Source organism: Aulonocara sp. 'chitande type north' Nkhata Bay, linkage group LG17, assembly GCF_057382095.1.
Source record: "Aulonocara sp. 'chitande type north' Nkhata Bay isolate Kocher_YH1m ecotype deep benthic linkage group LG17, A_spYH_male_GT1.1, whole genome shotgun sequence".
In the NCBI taxonomy this organism is placed as follows: Eukaryota; Metazoa; Chordata; class Actinopteri; order Cichliformes; family Cichlidae; genus Aulonocara; species Aulonocara sp. 'chitande type north' Nkhata Bay.
In genome coordinates this window covers 19261373-19278043 of record NC_141360.1, presented here as the reverse complement: position 1 = coordinate 19278043, position 16671 = coordinate 19261373, and the positions used below count along the sequence as shown (strand labels likewise).

General features: G+C 41.1%; 1 long non-coding RNA gene across 4 annotated transcripts; it reads right to left on the bottom strand.

The window, feature by feature from the left end:
- Positions 1–847: 847 nt before the first annotated feature.
- Positions 848–4531, bottom strand: LOC147309959 (uncharacterized). 4 transcript variants are annotated; one of them, XR_015125754.1, is made up of 5 exons: positions 3011–4526; positions 2134–2163; positions 1600–1668; positions 1345–1419; positions 848–987 (listed from the first exon to the last, which is right to left on the bottom strand). It is a non-coding gene; the product is annotated as an uncharacterized LOC147309959 (long non-coding RNA). The 4 variants fall into 4 exon arrangements; XR_015125755.1 differs by having other exon boundaries at positions 1600–3599; positions 4076–4531; XR_015125753.1 differs by having other exon boundaries at positions 2134–4524.
- Positions 4532–16671: the final 12140 nt, after the last annotated feature.

Genomic DNA, 16671 nt, shown 5'->3' with positions numbered 1-16671 from the left:
CCTTGGCTAGATATAGAACAACCCATACGGTAAAAAAATATATTTTGAAATATATTTTGAAATATATTTCAAAATATACAAAAATTGGCCAAAAAATATATGCGCTAAAATACATTTCAAAATATATTTATATATTTTGAAATGTATTTTAGCGCATATATTTTTTGGCCAATTTTTGTATATTTTGAAATGTATTTCAAAATATATTTTTTGAAATACATTTCAAAATATATAAATATATTTTGAAATGTATTTTAGCGCATATATTTTTTGGCCAATTTTTGTATATTTTGAAATATATTTCAAAATATAATTGAAAATTAATTAAAAATCTTTCAAAAATATATTTTACCCTTCATATATTTCAGTCGAAGAAAACACATTCACATGTAACAACTGAAAATCTTTATTTGATATCTAAAACAAACACAGCATATAAATCAAGCTAGGAACATACATTATACAACTTTATTTTCATAACATTCTTAAAAATTGTAAAATTTTTAAAAAATAAAAATTATATATATATATATATATATATATATATATATATATATATATATATATATATATATACACACACACACACACACACACACACACACACACACATATATATATATACATACATTTTACTATACAAAATGCAACTGCAACAAACACTTATAAGTAACGATACTGTGAATTTGATGTGAACTGCTATTAACACAATAAAAATGTGATCACTCAAAGATGTTTACTGAACAATAACAAGCAGAGGAATACACACACACACACACACACACATATATATATATATATATATATATATATATATATATATATATATATACATATATATATATATGTGGGTGTGTACGAACATAAAACATATTTAAAATGTAACTTTTTTTTTCTTTTCCAACAGTCTGAGTTCCCCCAGCTTTGAATTGACTGCAATCCCCAAAGCCCCTCTGGATACATTGGGGAACCTCTTCCTTACCGCCACTGTAACAAACAAAAGTCACAGTTCTAGTACTTTTATCAGAGTTAAAATAAAAACATGATTTAAATTAGCTAGCTTCATTTAGCAAACAGATATTTCCGTTTATAGAGATACAGATATATTTTCCACATAATTTTACCTTTTTTTTCCCCCTCGATGGAAAGTCTATCCAGTTCACATTACAGTAATACTAACACCCCTTTTGGTCATCTATCCTTACTCTCCATCATTCAATCTGTTGACCTTCTTTGTCTGAGTCCAACCACTTCAATGCTTCATCACCTATCTGTGCAATTTTTATTGTTGCAAAGTGAGTTACTTGTGCAGTATGCAATTTTAGATACACAGTCTTCACTTACTATATATGGCTGTCATGGTTTCTTTATCAAGGGCAGTTCTTCGCTCTGCGCCGATGTCTGTTTTGCTGTGTCCTCCTATAAAAAGCATTAACATTTGAGTGTCTGGCTAGTTAAATTTCCAAAAATCTGATCTTTGTTCATCTAAACATTTGAACTACAATATTATGCTTTTTGGTAAAGAAACTGGTGACAGAGAAGTAGGCTTTTTAAAGTACTATTAGCTAACCATTTGAACTGACTTTCAAAGCTGATTACCTTTTAAATTGCTGTGGATCAAAACCTCCAGTGGGAAGGCGGCCATTAGAAGAACACGCACCATTGAACCTGAAAATAACAAAAACAAACAAAAAACAGAACAATATATAGATACTGTTTATATAGGGTAATAAATCTCTTCTGAAGCAATATAGTTCATTTTGGGTGAAAAACAAAACATTCCTCTAAAATATATATACTGACATCAGCAATCAACATCATGATTGTAATTATTTCCTTTTTAGTACATCTACTGCTGTTTGCATGTGTCAAGCACTACGACTGTATCTATGCATATAAATTCACCATATATATCCAGCAAAAATGTTTTGTTATAGTCAAAAGGAAAACAAACAAAGGCATTCAATCAGAGGTGAGAAATTAATTGGGAATATGAATTATAGGTGAACTATTCTTTACCTACTAGCAATCAAGCTTCTTTAACCAAGAAGCTTGAAATATTTGAATGTAAAATAAAATAAATAAATAAATAATAATAAAAATAACATGATGTAATTAAAATGCACAACTTACATTAAGGAAATCTGCATTTGTATCCACAGGCTAAAAGTAAAACAGTAAATGTGTTAGTGATAGTACAGGTATTTAAAAAAAAAAAAAAAAAAAAAAAAGAGGCAGTAACTGTGACGCTTCTAGTGGGATGCTAAATGCAGAGATTTATATTTACAGTATAATACTGCATGTACGGGTAACTGTGTTGTGAACTGTAACTGAATATTAGAGAATCTCAGAGAAATTAAATGTATTTATTTTTTGAATTTATCAATCATAAAACCGTCTGTTTTGAAGGCCTGTTACGATAGCGACTTTTTGTTGGTCGGTATATTGCCCCATAAACAATTGCGACAAGTTATGTCATTGTCATTTTAAGACCATTTTATGTCTTTGAATGTATAATCATAATATAACACCATAATAATGCAAGATCTACACACTTTCAATTGACAAACCAACATCTAATTCTTAAAGTATTTAGATCATTGAAATTAGGAATCAAAATATTAGATACCTTAAAAACTTGAATAAATAGTAAATTTTCTAACAAATAGAAAACAATGTTATTTAATGTTATTGTTATGTTATCATTATATTTTATTTTTGTAAATATAATGGCGGATAAATTACATCATCAACAATTATTGAGGTCATGTACATGTATTGTGTGTTAAGTCGATATATCGATTATTGTGATAGGCCTACTGTTTTGGTATCATAACGAGCTTGTCAAACATGCATGACCACTAAACAATGTCTAAGCAGTAGTATTGGTCTGAATGACAACAAACATAACTAGTGTTTTGGAAAATCTGTTAGAAAACAGTTATTTCAATAATTATGATTAGCATGTGACACAGACACCGCATAAAAAACTACAACAACAAATACTTACTTTAGGAGGATGGGGGAGGGCAGCATGAGGTTGAGACTTTGACATCTGTAAAAAACAAATTCATGTATTACAAACAAGTCACTTAAAAATACATTAATGTGGCAGACTGTTCCCTGTTCAGATGCAGTGTATAAGTACAATCAGGGCTGTCACAACAATGGGGTGGGGCCAAGTGGCTGCAACCCTAGGTACAATGTGCAGGTATATATAATTACATATAATATATGTGAATAAAGCAAGAATCTGTTTAGGTTAGTCACTGTGCTGACTGATGCTTGCTAGGTTTATATGATTGCAAACTGCACAAAAACAACAACAGCAACAACATTAATGACAATGACAAACAAAATTACTTACATTTATGTAAATCTCACATTAGGAAGATCTGCATTCGATTTCATGGGCTGAAATAAATAGGCAGAAACATTACTGCTAAAAAAATAAAAAACAAAAACTCTAAAAAGCCTAAAAATGACTTAAAAAGCAAGGAAATGTGGAACATTGTAATTAGCGAACATTAATAAAGCATAACTGTTCTTTGTTTCTAACCTTGGTAAGTACTCTGTAGCCAGAAGGAGAGGTAGGATTTCTGTGAAAGCCAAATTAAATGTGAATAGGCTTTGATAGTTATTGAGAAGGCAGAATAATAAGAAAAGGCAAAAGTACGTCACAATATAATTAATTAAGTTACATATTTTGATTACCAAATTATGGAAGCGTGGAGCTGCCACCCAGGCAAAAGAAAAATAGAGCTGTATCACGTTATGACGTGAAATGTTTATTGTTCTAACATTATGCTTTTCATGTTTGTATAATATAATATCACGTTATTATAATATACATAATTGTCACGTTCGCACAATATTGTACGGACGTGATAATTATGTACATTTTTCGTACAATGTTGTTCAAACATGTTGTTCAAACATGATAGTATATTGTTAGAACGATAAACTTTTCACGTTATAACGTGATATACTTATATTTCTCTTTTGCCTGGGTGGCAGCTCTACGCTTCCGTTCCAAATACACGAGAATAAAGTAATATTATATGGGAAAAGGCACCTGCTAGCTTGATGATGGAGGCTTCTTAGACTGGCCACCCGCCTTGGCTTCTTGTCGCCACTCCACGAAATAAAGGTCCGTTTCCTCCATGCCGGCTAATTATTCATCCTCATTAAAATCTCGTATATGTTCAGTTGGCAGAATTGAGAATTTTACATCTTCCAACCACTTAATTAACGCGAACATAATCGGCTTGTTTCTTCCCGTCTCCTGTATCCGGCCGTTCCTCTCGCTGTCAGATTTCGCGCCTCAGAGACGTCGTTATTTTTCAAAAAAAAAAAGAAGAAAGAAAGAAAGAAAGAAACAGCAACAACTACTAAAGAGAGTTTTTGCACGTTCATTGCACATTTGTGGGAATGTTTAAATATTTAATTTTTATTAATTACTTTTCATTATATCTTTATTTTTTAAACCACCGTGGCAATGCGCATGCGCATACACTCCTGCACGCAAAGGGCTTTGGAGTTGACGTAATGTCGCAATGCATTGTGGGAGCACAGCACCATCTTGGCAGGTCACGAATCAAAACAAGATTGCTACGAACCATTCTGAAACGTAGCTCAAAAGAAAATGACGGTATAGAGACAGATTCTGTCCAGATGCAAAGAGACGGTACTTGATTGTTGAAATGTGGACCCGTATGAAATATAGCCGTGGAGTAGAAACCCTGAAGACCAAACCGCTATTGACTTAGCATGATCTACTCTCATACCTTGTCTGTGGAGTCAGAGCATACACGGCGCACCAATTTCGCAATTATAAATCTCTGGAGGCGCACATCCAATTCACCAAGGACTGGGTACAAGATTTGGCTATTTTTAAGCCTCCACGTTGTGAGTACGCCGTCATTCAAGCAAAGGTAAGTCAGCTTGAGTACTGCGAGTAAAATGCGTTTGATTCCCCCCAGCATTCAAATTAGTGCTAGCAAAAATTCATTCGTGAGGGGGAAATTACAGTGAGAACATGTAGAGGCTCTGTTAGAGGGATAACATAGTGAGTTCAGTGCATTGATGTGACATTGTCCTGAAGGATTTAGTTATTCTTTATGGTTAAAGAAATTGCCCTAATTAATTCATATTTATTATAAATAATCCTAATTACACATCTTGCTTCCTTGTTTGTGTCCTGTGTCACTAAAAATACATTCTGTTTTAGTTTTATACATTGATTAATGACCTGCAGAATCTGCTTGTCATATTAGGTGTCCATAGTTGTCACTTAAAGTCGAACTTTATGTTTTCTCCCTCTTGAAAGTGATTACATCCTTGCATTACATACTTTAGATTCATTTTTTGCTGATAGGTTTCTAAAAAGAAACATGCAGATTTAGAATATAACATGCAGCGTTCTATAGATGGATACATAAAAACACTTTATTTGTTACATTTATGATAAATGGATTTGAAAGTAAATAAAACACATTTGTGTCGGACTTGGCTTATTAAAGTTCTTGTCTTTAAATGAACTTTGTCTGTGTGTGTTTTAGGTCCTGCACTCTTAAAGACTGAATGAACCAGCATTGCAGCCACAGGTCATTGTGAGCATCACAGGGAAGGTTGAAGCCGCCCACTGCAGCTGTATGGCTAGAGTCGTGGAGACTTGCAGCCATGTCACTGCTCTTCTGTTTAAAGTAGAAGCAACAGTGAGGATCTGTGGCACAAGGACTGTTACAGATGAACCTGCATACTGGGTTTTGCTGGGTAATATGACCAAGATACAGCCAGAGGTTGGCCATAAGATAGACTTCTCCTCTTCAGCTGCCCAAAAAAAAGGTTCTTGATCAAAACATAAACAGACCATTCGTTGTGACAGGTAAAAGAAGCCATCCTCAAAAAAGAAAGGTTCCACCTGCTACTGTGGAGGAGTTGGATCAACTGATGGGACAATATTTTTCCAAGCATAGTTCTGTTCTGAATAACCCATAATGTTTTAATTTAGGGGGCCATGTAAATACTTTGCATTTACTGAATATGTACTTACTAAATACCACTGTTCAAAAGTTGAATAAAGAAACAAAGAAATGTTTGCCTATTTTTAATTAAAAGCACTTTGTCGAACATCACATCAGTTACAATGTAGAAAAAATGTTATGTATAGTTTACAAATGACAAAATGTTCACATAAAATCATGACAGCATTTGTATAATATCACCCACTACTAGCATTCTGTAATTTACTGTCTCTTTTGAAAACTTATCACTACATAAACAGCACAAGACTTAAAAGTATTTAACAAGAGCATTTTTCCCTGGTTTTACTACCACACTGGGGCACATGTTCACCAAAACGCAGCAAACCTTTGCCATCTTATCCAGGAAGGTCACCTTTTTACCCTCACATGGAAGAAGTAATCTGATTGGCATGGTGGTATGTAGCATGTAGTTTGAAGCAGGGATTTCGTAGTGCCCCATGTGTAGTGTTGGAACCCAGTCAGGATTTGTTTCATTCATTTCATAGGCTGGTTTGTTGCAATAATGCCAAATAATTAGCAACTCTATAAATAGAAGGTAGTTCTGCATGTTTGTTCTAAGTTTGTGCTATTGAAAATAAAATTAACAGGCTATAAATAATAATATGAACTTATTTAGAACTTACCTGAATGAAAATACTGGAGCACACCAACAGATATCTGTGGCTGGTAGAGAACTGAATATCAGCTCGTCTCGCAGCTGCTATCCAGGCTAGACGCCTTCTTTTGGTAACATCCAACACATAAGCTCCCTCATGATGTTTCCAGGTGAGGAAACAATGAAAAGAGAGCCTGTTTTCAAGCTTATTCCTTTGTCGGTAGTGCAATCTAACATTACAACCGACCACACAGCAAGCATTTGTTTGGCCTGCTAATATGGCGCCTTGACCAAAAATCCTGGCTACGCCCCATCCCGTAAGATCACGCTCCAGAGCCCTATTAACGTACGGATCTAGAAAGAAGACGCTGCATTTTTAACTCTGAGGGAGGTGGAGAATGAGCCTATTTCCAAAACAGTGGAGTGTGTTCCTTTAAGTACTAAATTGTATATATTGTCAAAAACTAAAGTGTACATAGCAGTTGTTGTATCTTGTTTACTGTATCACTGACAGATAATTTCAAAGTCAATGAACGCTACATTATAGTGAGATATTGTGTAATGTGAAATACTGTAAGCAAATGAATAAACAACCTAATTCGTGATAGACCTTTGACTCTGTTTTGTTTGAATCCAACTGTTTTTTGCAGATGTGCATAAAACATGTTACTTTTAGTATTGTTATCATTATCATCATTATTGCACTAAATATATTTTAAATAAAGGATACTTTGATATACATTCTACTGTAAGGTTGGAAATGTATTTTCTTCACCCTAAAATATGTTTTGAAATGTATTTTGGTTTGAAAGAAATATATTTTCAATTTCAAAAATATATTTTTTTGGAGCATCACAAATACAAAATATATTTACCATATATTTGAAATATATTTTGGCCAGGAAAAATGTATTTTTTTACCGTATGGGAAGCACTTTGCAATAATCTAGAGATTTCAGATCTACCATTTATCAGCTCAAACATCCAACGACATAAATGCTTTAAAAGCATCAACATCAGCTCTTCTCTGACAGCATGGTGGGAGTTTCTAAAATTGACGGAGTCTTCATTAATCCCATGCAAACGTACACCTATCTGGAACAACCCTGACATATTACAAAACAATAATATGATAAACTTTTCAGATTGGAGTGGTAAAGGAATCAAATATTTAGAACATATAGTAGAAGGAACAGAATTTATTTCATTTGACGGACTAGTTACACAATATGGGATCAACAAGAAAAGATTTTTAGAATATCAACAAATTAAATCCATAGTAAAAAAGAAATTTAAACCGGGTCAAGTTGAACTACAAACACCACCAAGTGTGGTTCAATTTCTTACTCTTAAAACCCCCAAATTACTATCCAAAATATACAGAATGCTTTCTAAAACAGATGAATCAATATCACTTCCTATTGCAAAATGGGAAGCGGATTTATCAGTTAACTTAGACCTAAACCTCTGGTCTCAGATTTGCTTAAAAACCTTTCATCTAATTAGAAATCCCAGTCTTCAATTAATTCAATACAAAATACTACATAGAGTGCATTATACAGGTCATTGGATGTTCAAGATGGGCTTTACGTCTACCAACAACTGCTCACACTGTCAAACTAATTCACCAGACAATTATATCCACGCTCTTTGGTTCTGTCCACCAGTTCAGAAGTTTTGGCGCGAGATATGTGAAGACTTATCAAAGTGTCTGAAATGTAACATTCCAACTTCCCCTTTAGTGTGTTTGTTGGGCAGCTTAGATAATGTCACTTCAGAAAAGAATATAGCCCATATGGTTTTCACTGCCCTATGCATAGCCAAGAAAACAGTCCTCGTGAACTGGAAAAATAAAAATAATCTTAATTCTAACCAATATAGAAATTATCTATTAGATTACATTAGTCTCGATACAGCCTCTGCCACCACATCAGATCAATTGCTCTGGGCTCCTTTGATTAGCTCCATCACCTAGTGGGGATGAGGGGTCATAGTTTGGTCCCACCTTCGCTGTTGTGATTGGTGTGGGGGTAGGGACAGGCTTAGGGCGTCGGGGCATCTTCCTTGAGGGGCTCAACCCGGGGTAGCGGTCATGGCCCATTAGGGGCTCTGTTGGCTCTTAGGTGACGGTTTCCTCGTGGCTGCGTGCAGCGGGGCTAGGGGAGGGTCTGTGCTGACGGACGTGGGTTACTGACCTGGTAGCCTGGCTGCCCCTGGGTGGGTCCGGGACGGGCGTGAGGTTCTGGGGGTGCTCCGTCTCTGGACTGGGGCCCTGGCTGGGCCTCAGGGGCTTGGGTCCTGGTTGGTATGTTGCTGGGGTTGTGGGCAGGTGGGTGTATGGGGGCCCGGCCCTGGCACAGGGTGCCGCCACTGCATCGAGCCACCTGGTGGGGGGGGGGTTGTTACACCTTGCATGAGCTCTCCTCTCTTCAGGAACTCACTCTGCAGGAGGGGGAGATACAGGAGAGGTGGAGGAAGATCTCAGCCTGGGCATCTATTGTCTAGTGTAGTCTGGAAGATGAGTGGATGACGAGGTGGGTGCAGTTTTCTCTATGGTGGGGTCGGGTGGGCTGTCCCGGGCTCTGTGGGGCCGGCCGGCGCTGCCTTTCTGGGCCCCGGTCCGGATGGGCCTGGGCCCCCTTTCCCTGGCGGGGAACCCCTCGGGTTGTGGAGTATGGGGGTGCCTACTGGGGTCAGCGGGGGAGCTGGCCCCAGGGAGGGGTCACTTGCCCCTCCCTTCCTTCCCTCCCCATCTCCAGCTGCCTCCCTCTTCCCGCTCCACCACAATCACCCACACATGCAGGGCCTTGGGGTAAAGGTGTGTCACCAGGGTGCAGGGAGGCATCCCCCCTTCTGTCCCCTTCTGGCTTCTTGTGCCTCAATTTTATCTCACAACTTAGATATTCACATTACTCACACTCTCATAACACATACATATAGGATCTTGGGGGTGGGCACGGTACACGGACTCCAAAAGACCATCAGGGTGTACACCTCACCCCTGGCGTTGTTGCCCACCTCTCAATTTTAAATACACGTAGACATTGAGGGCTATCAGGAGGGGTGCTTACCTGCTGCTCTCTGGCAGGTAGCTCCATGCCCTCCTGGGTTTTAAATGCACCTTAGAACACATATGCATCAACACTACATATGAGCGGGCGGAGGGAGGTTTTGGAGTCTTCTCACACCCCCGTTCTCTGCGACCTGCTGGAGCGGGGGGCCGGGAGGAGGAGTTGGCCGTTCGACTGGGGTCTGGAGTGTGGGGCCTCCCTGCTGCTGCGGAGTCGGGGTACCTAGACCCGGTTCTTAGAGTACGCTTGGGGAGTGTGATTGTGTGTACAGTGTCTCTCTATGTCTGTCTCCACGTTGATTGAGTGTTGAGTAATTGCATATGAGAGCATGAGGGTGGGAATGGATGTTTGTATCTGTGTGTGCCTGTATGTCTGTGTCTATATGTCAGGTTGGGTATCAGATGCCACCTCTCTGGGGACATCTCAGGCCCTCTAAGGTATGGAGGCCTATCTCCCCCCACCACTTCCCCTGCCAGTGGCAGACGCCCTCAGACATCGGTGCGTTGGTGGTTCTTTGTGTCCGGGGGCGCCCAGGTACACACCGGCTCACTCCTTGGTGGCTGCTTATCGGGGCCTGGAGCCTGGGGCTCGCTCGGGCCACTTCGGGGGTGGGGTGCCCTCGGCCTGGGGCTCGGTCACTCTGGCGCAGCTGGCTGCCGGCGGAGCTCACGGGCACGTCACTGCAACCTCCCCTGGCTTCTGCTCCGCGGCTGCTGAGTGACCCTTCATCTGGGACTCTCCTCAGCTCCTTCTGGGACAGTGGCGTGGCTGCCCCTCTGTTGGTCTTCCTTGGTCTCTTGTGTTCTGGGGGCCTCTGGATGTCTGGAGTCTTGATCTCCTCCATACCTGCTTCATGCCCTGGAGGACGGGGCTGTGGCTCCCCACACCCTCTAGCAGATCATTACATGAAGGAACCTTTTAAAAACAAACGTGTCCATGCTCACAGGTGTACACACGGGTGCTCACACACACAAACTACACCCTTTTTGGCTCCTACCTCAAAGCACACTGTGCGCTGTCGATCTTACGTGCTGCACAATGATGTTTAATATTTAGTATTTACTGTTATATTCCCATATATCATTGTGATGTTGTTTATTGTATTGCTCTCGTTTTCTTCTGCTTGTTTTCTTTTTTCTTTCTCAACAGGTGATCCAGGTGATTGATATATGTATTTTTTTTTTGTCTGCTTATTTAGTTGGTTTTTGGTTTTTTTGCCCTTTATCCCTGTCCCTCTTCTCCACTGTTTTTTCCCCATCTTCCTTTCTCCCTTTTCTTTTCCTCATTCAAGTCTGTCCCGTATCTAGCAAGTGAAAATAAAAAATAAATAAATAAAATAAACAATAAAAGGTGAATCAAATAGACCATTACGGCAAGGCTGGGATGGTCAATTTGGTAAAGTAAATCCGTTGGGCATCTTTCCTCGCCTTTAGACAATAATTCTGATGGCAATCAGAATCAGAATCAGACTACTTTATTGATCCCTGGGGGAAATTATTTTTTTGTTACAGTGCTCCATTATAAACCAACATAAACCAACATTAACAAGACAGGCAATACGCTAACTAAGAATAGTACAACATATACATATATATATATACATAAGTCACTCATTAATAAATAGCTGGAAAAGAAACATGTTTAGTTGTCGCGGTAACCAGTGTGTTAAGTGGATGCATTGTAAAGGGAGATGGCCACAGGCAGGAACGATTTCCTGTGTCGTTCAGTGGTGCTTTTCGGTAATCTCAGTCTCTCACTGAACGTGCTCCTGTGACTGACCAGCATGTCATGGAGTGGGTGGGAGGTGTTATCCAACATTGTCTTTATCTTGGACATCATCTGCCTCTCCGACACCACCTTGAGGGAGTCCAGCTCCATCCCCACAACATTACTGGCCTTACGGATTAGTTTATTGAGTCTGTTGGCATCTGCGACCCTCAGCCTGCTCCCCCAGCATGCAACAGCATAGAGGATTGCACTGGCCACAACAGACTCATAGAAAATCCTGAGCATTTTCTGGCAGATGTTGAAGGACCTCAGTCGCCTCAAAAAATAGAGATGACTCTGGCCCTTCCTGTAAAGTGCTGTGGTGTTTTTAGCCCAGTCCAGTTTATTGTCAATGTGTACTCCAAGGTATTTATAGTCCTCCACAATGTCAACACTGACCCCCTGGATTGAAACAGGGGTCAAGTGTTTCCTGGTCTTCCTGAAGTCCACGATCAGTTCCTTAGTCTTTGCCACGTTGAGCTGCAGATGATTCTGCTCACACCACGTGACAAAGGAGTCGACCACTGCCCGGTACTCTGTCTCATCATCCCTGCTGATGCATCCAACCACCGCAGAGTCATCAGAAAACTTCTGAAGATGGCAGGACTGTGCAGTGGCTGAAGTCTGTGGTGTAGAGGGTGAAGAGGAAGGGGGAGAGGACAGTCCCCTGTGGTGCCCCTGTGTTGCTGATTACCTTGTCAGACACACACTGTGGGAGACGTACATATTGTGGTCTTCCTGTCAGGTAATCAACAATCCAGGACACCAGAGAAGCATCCACCTGCATCGCTGCTAACTTATTACCCAGGAGGGTCGGCCTGATGGTATTGAAAGCACTAGAAAAGTCAAAAAACATGACCCTCACAGTGCTCACCGGCTGGTCCAGATGGGTGTAGACACGATTGATCAGGTAGATGATGGCGTCCTCAGTTCCGAGACGAGGCTGATAAGCGAACTGAAGGGGATCCAGATGTGGTCTTACTATGGGTCGCAGCTGGTCCAGGATGAGCCTTTCCAGGGTCTTCATGATGTGGGAGGTCAGTGCCATGGGCCTGTAATCCTGGGGGCCACTGGGACGTGGCGTCTTTGGTACAGGGACGAGGCATGATGTCTTCCACATCACTGGGACCCTCTGCAGACTCAGACTCAGCATAAACAGTTTATGAAAGACTCCACACAGCTGGGGGGCACAGGTCTTGAGGACGAGGGGACTCACTCCGTCTGGTCCAGCAGACTTGCCTGAGTGAAGTCTCCTCATTTGCATCTCAACCTGGTATTGAGTGAAGGTGATGGGTGGGGGAGGGGTGTCAGGAATCTCACAGGAGGCAACAGCGCCATGTGAAGAGAGAGGCTGGCACAGTGGTGTGGCTCTGGATTCCAGGCTGACTACAGGTGAGGTTGTGGGGGTGTGAGCAGACACTGTGGTGTCGAATCTATTGAAAAACAGATTCAACTCGTTAGCTCTATTTTCACCTCCCTCAGCTCCCCTGCTGTTGGTTGGCCTGAATCCAGTGATGGTCTTCATGCCCCTCCACACCTCTCTCATGCTGTTCTGCTGGAGTTTCCACTCCAGCTTCCTCCTGTAATTGTCCTTAGCCTCTGTGATCTTGTCCTTTAGTAACACCTGGACCTTCCTCACCTCCTCTTTATTGCCCACTCTGAAAGCCCTCTTCTTGTTGTTGAGGAGGGCTTTGATGTCCTTAGTCACCCACGGCTTGTTATTTGGGTAACAATGAACAGTCTGAGCTGGAACAATGGAGTCGGTGCAGAAAGTTATGTAATCTGTGATACACTCAGTAAGCCCATTGATGTCCTCGGCGTGAGGCTCACAGAGTGTTTCCCAGTTGGTCACCTCGAAACAGCCCTGTAGTTCCGCTATTGCCTCCTCTGACCACCTCCTAACAGTCCTCGTGGTCACAGGTTCCCTCCTCACAATTGGCACATAGCGGGGGGTGAGGTGAATCAGGTTATGATCTGACAGTAAGTGGGGGGAGGGAGGAGGAGCTGTATGCATCCTTGACATTAGCATACAGTAGGTCTAGAATTTTTTCTCCCCTGGTGGGACAGTCCACATATTGTCTGAATGTTGGTAGTGTATTGTCCAGTGATACATGGTTGAAGTCACCCGAGATCACAATAAAGGCACTCGGGTGCTGAGTCTGTAACCGGGCTATGGCAGAGTGGATAGTGTCACATGCAGCTGTGGGGTTAGCAGAGGGGGGTACATAAACAGCCACCAAGATGACGTGAAAGAATTCCCTGGGTAAATAATATGGCCTGAGTCCAACAGCACACAGTTCAATGTCCGGGCAACAAATCCTTTCTTTGATTGTTATGTTGGCAGGGTTACACCACCGGTTGTTAACTAAAACAGCAAGCCCACCTCCTTTCCGCTTACCGCTAGCGATGCTGTCCCTGTCCACCCGAACAGTGTGGAAGCCTTCCACGGAAGCATTCTCATTGGGAATGTCCTGGTGCATCCATGATTCGGTGAAACATCAGGCTACACTCTCGGTATTCCCTCTGACTCCTTACCAGCGCTGAGAGCTCGTCGATTTTATTTGATAACGATCGCACATTTCCCATTACGATAGACGGCAGACACGGTTTATACCTCCTCGCTTCGAACCTCTGCTGTCTCACCGTCTCCTTCTTTCTTCTCTTCTGTCCTTGACCTCTGCATCCCCGATGTGTTTTCCTCCAAATTTCAGCTGGTACTTCTGCGGGCCTGGCCAGTGAGCCGGCCGGCATCAGGGCGATCAGCTGATCTCTGGAGTAAACAGTCCGTGAGTGTAGGAGATGTGCCGCAGTCCCGCTCCTTGATAAAAGTAACAGTTCCACGGCCACCAGAAGAACAAAAACTCTCTCAATCCACATGATTGAGTAAAAGATAAACGGATGAAAATACAAGTCAGAAAAAAAGCATACGTAAGAAAAAAGAGCTAAACTAAGAGAAAAAGCAGGAACAGGCTGCACGCTGGTTGGCGCATGCGCACATTGTTCAAAAGGAACCAAACGGGACAGGCAAAAAAAAAAAAAAAGGAAATGTGTTTTATATAAGCAGTTATCCTTAAACCACAAAACAGCAAGCATAATCAATATTAATCTATAAGGATATCAGATAGTTTAGTTGTGAATAACATACATATTGTGGAAACTAATAGTTTTGCTGATGTGTTAACACTTGATAACACGCTGATGTGTCACTTGTTTTCCTTTCAGCTTGTTCTGGGTGTCCTTGGCCCCTCAGTAAAATATTTATGGATTATATAAATATCAAGCACACCATAGTTTGTCTTCCCGCTGTTGGATCCATCAGAGGCAGCATACAAATTTACGCCGCCGCATACACATCGGTAAATTACGTCTCCCAGCAGGCCGAGCAGCCAGGGTGCACATGTAGGCTTAATTACAGAGAGAACCCTTGGAAGAAACTAATCCTTCCCTATTTTGGAGAGCTTTGAGCTCCAGAGGAGGCTTCTCGACTCATCAGCCTGTAAATCAGCACTCCGTTGGCGCGGGCTCCACTTCCTACCCCTACGGCAGGCCTCGCACTCTCTGAATCACTGTGAACCCAGAGGACTGGAGCTGCAGGGAGGCCAGGTATATTTGCTTATCTTGCACTGTTGGACATGCTGGAATCTGTGCAAAGAGTTTTAGATGGATACTCTGAGTTTTTTGAAATTCAGAACTGTACAAACTTCCAGTCCCACTCGGACAGTGAAGACGCCGACTGGGGGATTTTTCTCTCCGTGCGCGTAACATGTGGCCTCTCAGACTGTTTGAAGTCTTTTCCTTAACATTTAGAGCTGACAGAGATGATTACTTACAACATGAAGAACACTAATCAGAGAGACATTTCCCTTTTTTGTTTTAAGTTAGTGGAAAGAATAAAAACCGACTGTTGGCCTTGTTCCCGTAGCAGGAATTAATTCAGCAGATGGGATTTGGACAGTAAATATGTGCAGCCATGAAAGGATTACTGAAGCTCTGAAGAGACTGTAAACATTTACTGCTTGAAGGTTAATCAACTGACAGCAGAGAGACACAAAACCCTACAAAAACACAAACTTTTCCAACACAATCAGGCCTTTCTTCCCTCCATCAGCAGTGAAAACAAACTCACTGCAGCTTCACCTGAGCAGGTAATAATCACCTTTGATTCATTCATTTCAGTTTCCATGAAGACACACCTTGAATCAGACTCTGCATGTAATTGCTGAGCTGTTGGGTGAGGTCTTTGATGTTGGGGGGAGCATTTGTTTCGCTGATCGTCGTCATTGTTGGGCGCTGAGCTGCCGAGCGCAACATAATAACAGGGAGGCCGACACATCCTGCAGGCAGCGCTCACTGTTTATGATGTTTAAGGCAATTAGAGCTCATCATCCAATCAGACTGCAGTCAGTGAAAGCATTGTTCAGGTGGTGTTTGATGGATTTCAGCACAGGTAATGTACTGAAATCTGTTTACAGTGCAGAACCGCCAAAGACTGCTGATGACTCCTGAGGGACGAGTTACGGGAAACTGTAAGCAGTGATTTAGATTTTTATTCAGGCTAACCTTATTAACCATTTCCAGGTTCTACATAAACTCTTCTCAGTAGAGACAAATGCCATCATACGACGGGAAGAAATGATGATGGCAATAAAATGCAAATGATGACTTCATTTAGTCAAGGGAAAGAGCTATCTAAAAAGTAATTGCCTCCTAATTACTGGTTGTGCCACGCTTGGCAGCAAGAACAAGCATTTGTGATAACTGAGAGTCTTTAACATCACTGTGGAGTAGTTTTGGTCCACTTTTCTTTGCAGAATTCAGTGACATTGGAAGGTTTTCTCATGCCAAAGCACTTGATTTAAGTCCAGATTTGGGCTAGGCCACTCCAAAACCTTTATTTTGTTTGTATCATCCATTCAGAGGTGGGTTGCTGGTGTGTTTTAGATCATTGTCCAGCAAGTATCATTACATCATTGAGCATCATTACAGCAAGTCATCAAAGCAACAAAGCAACCTGAGACCATCACACTACCACCATGTTTGACTATTGGTACAACATTTCTTTTAATGAAATGATGCACTAGTTTTAAGTCCAATGTAACAGGACACAAAGCTTCCCAAAGTTCAGCTTTTGTCTCATCAGTCTACAGAATATTTTACAGGTAGATGTGAGACGAGTGTTTGTGACCTTTTT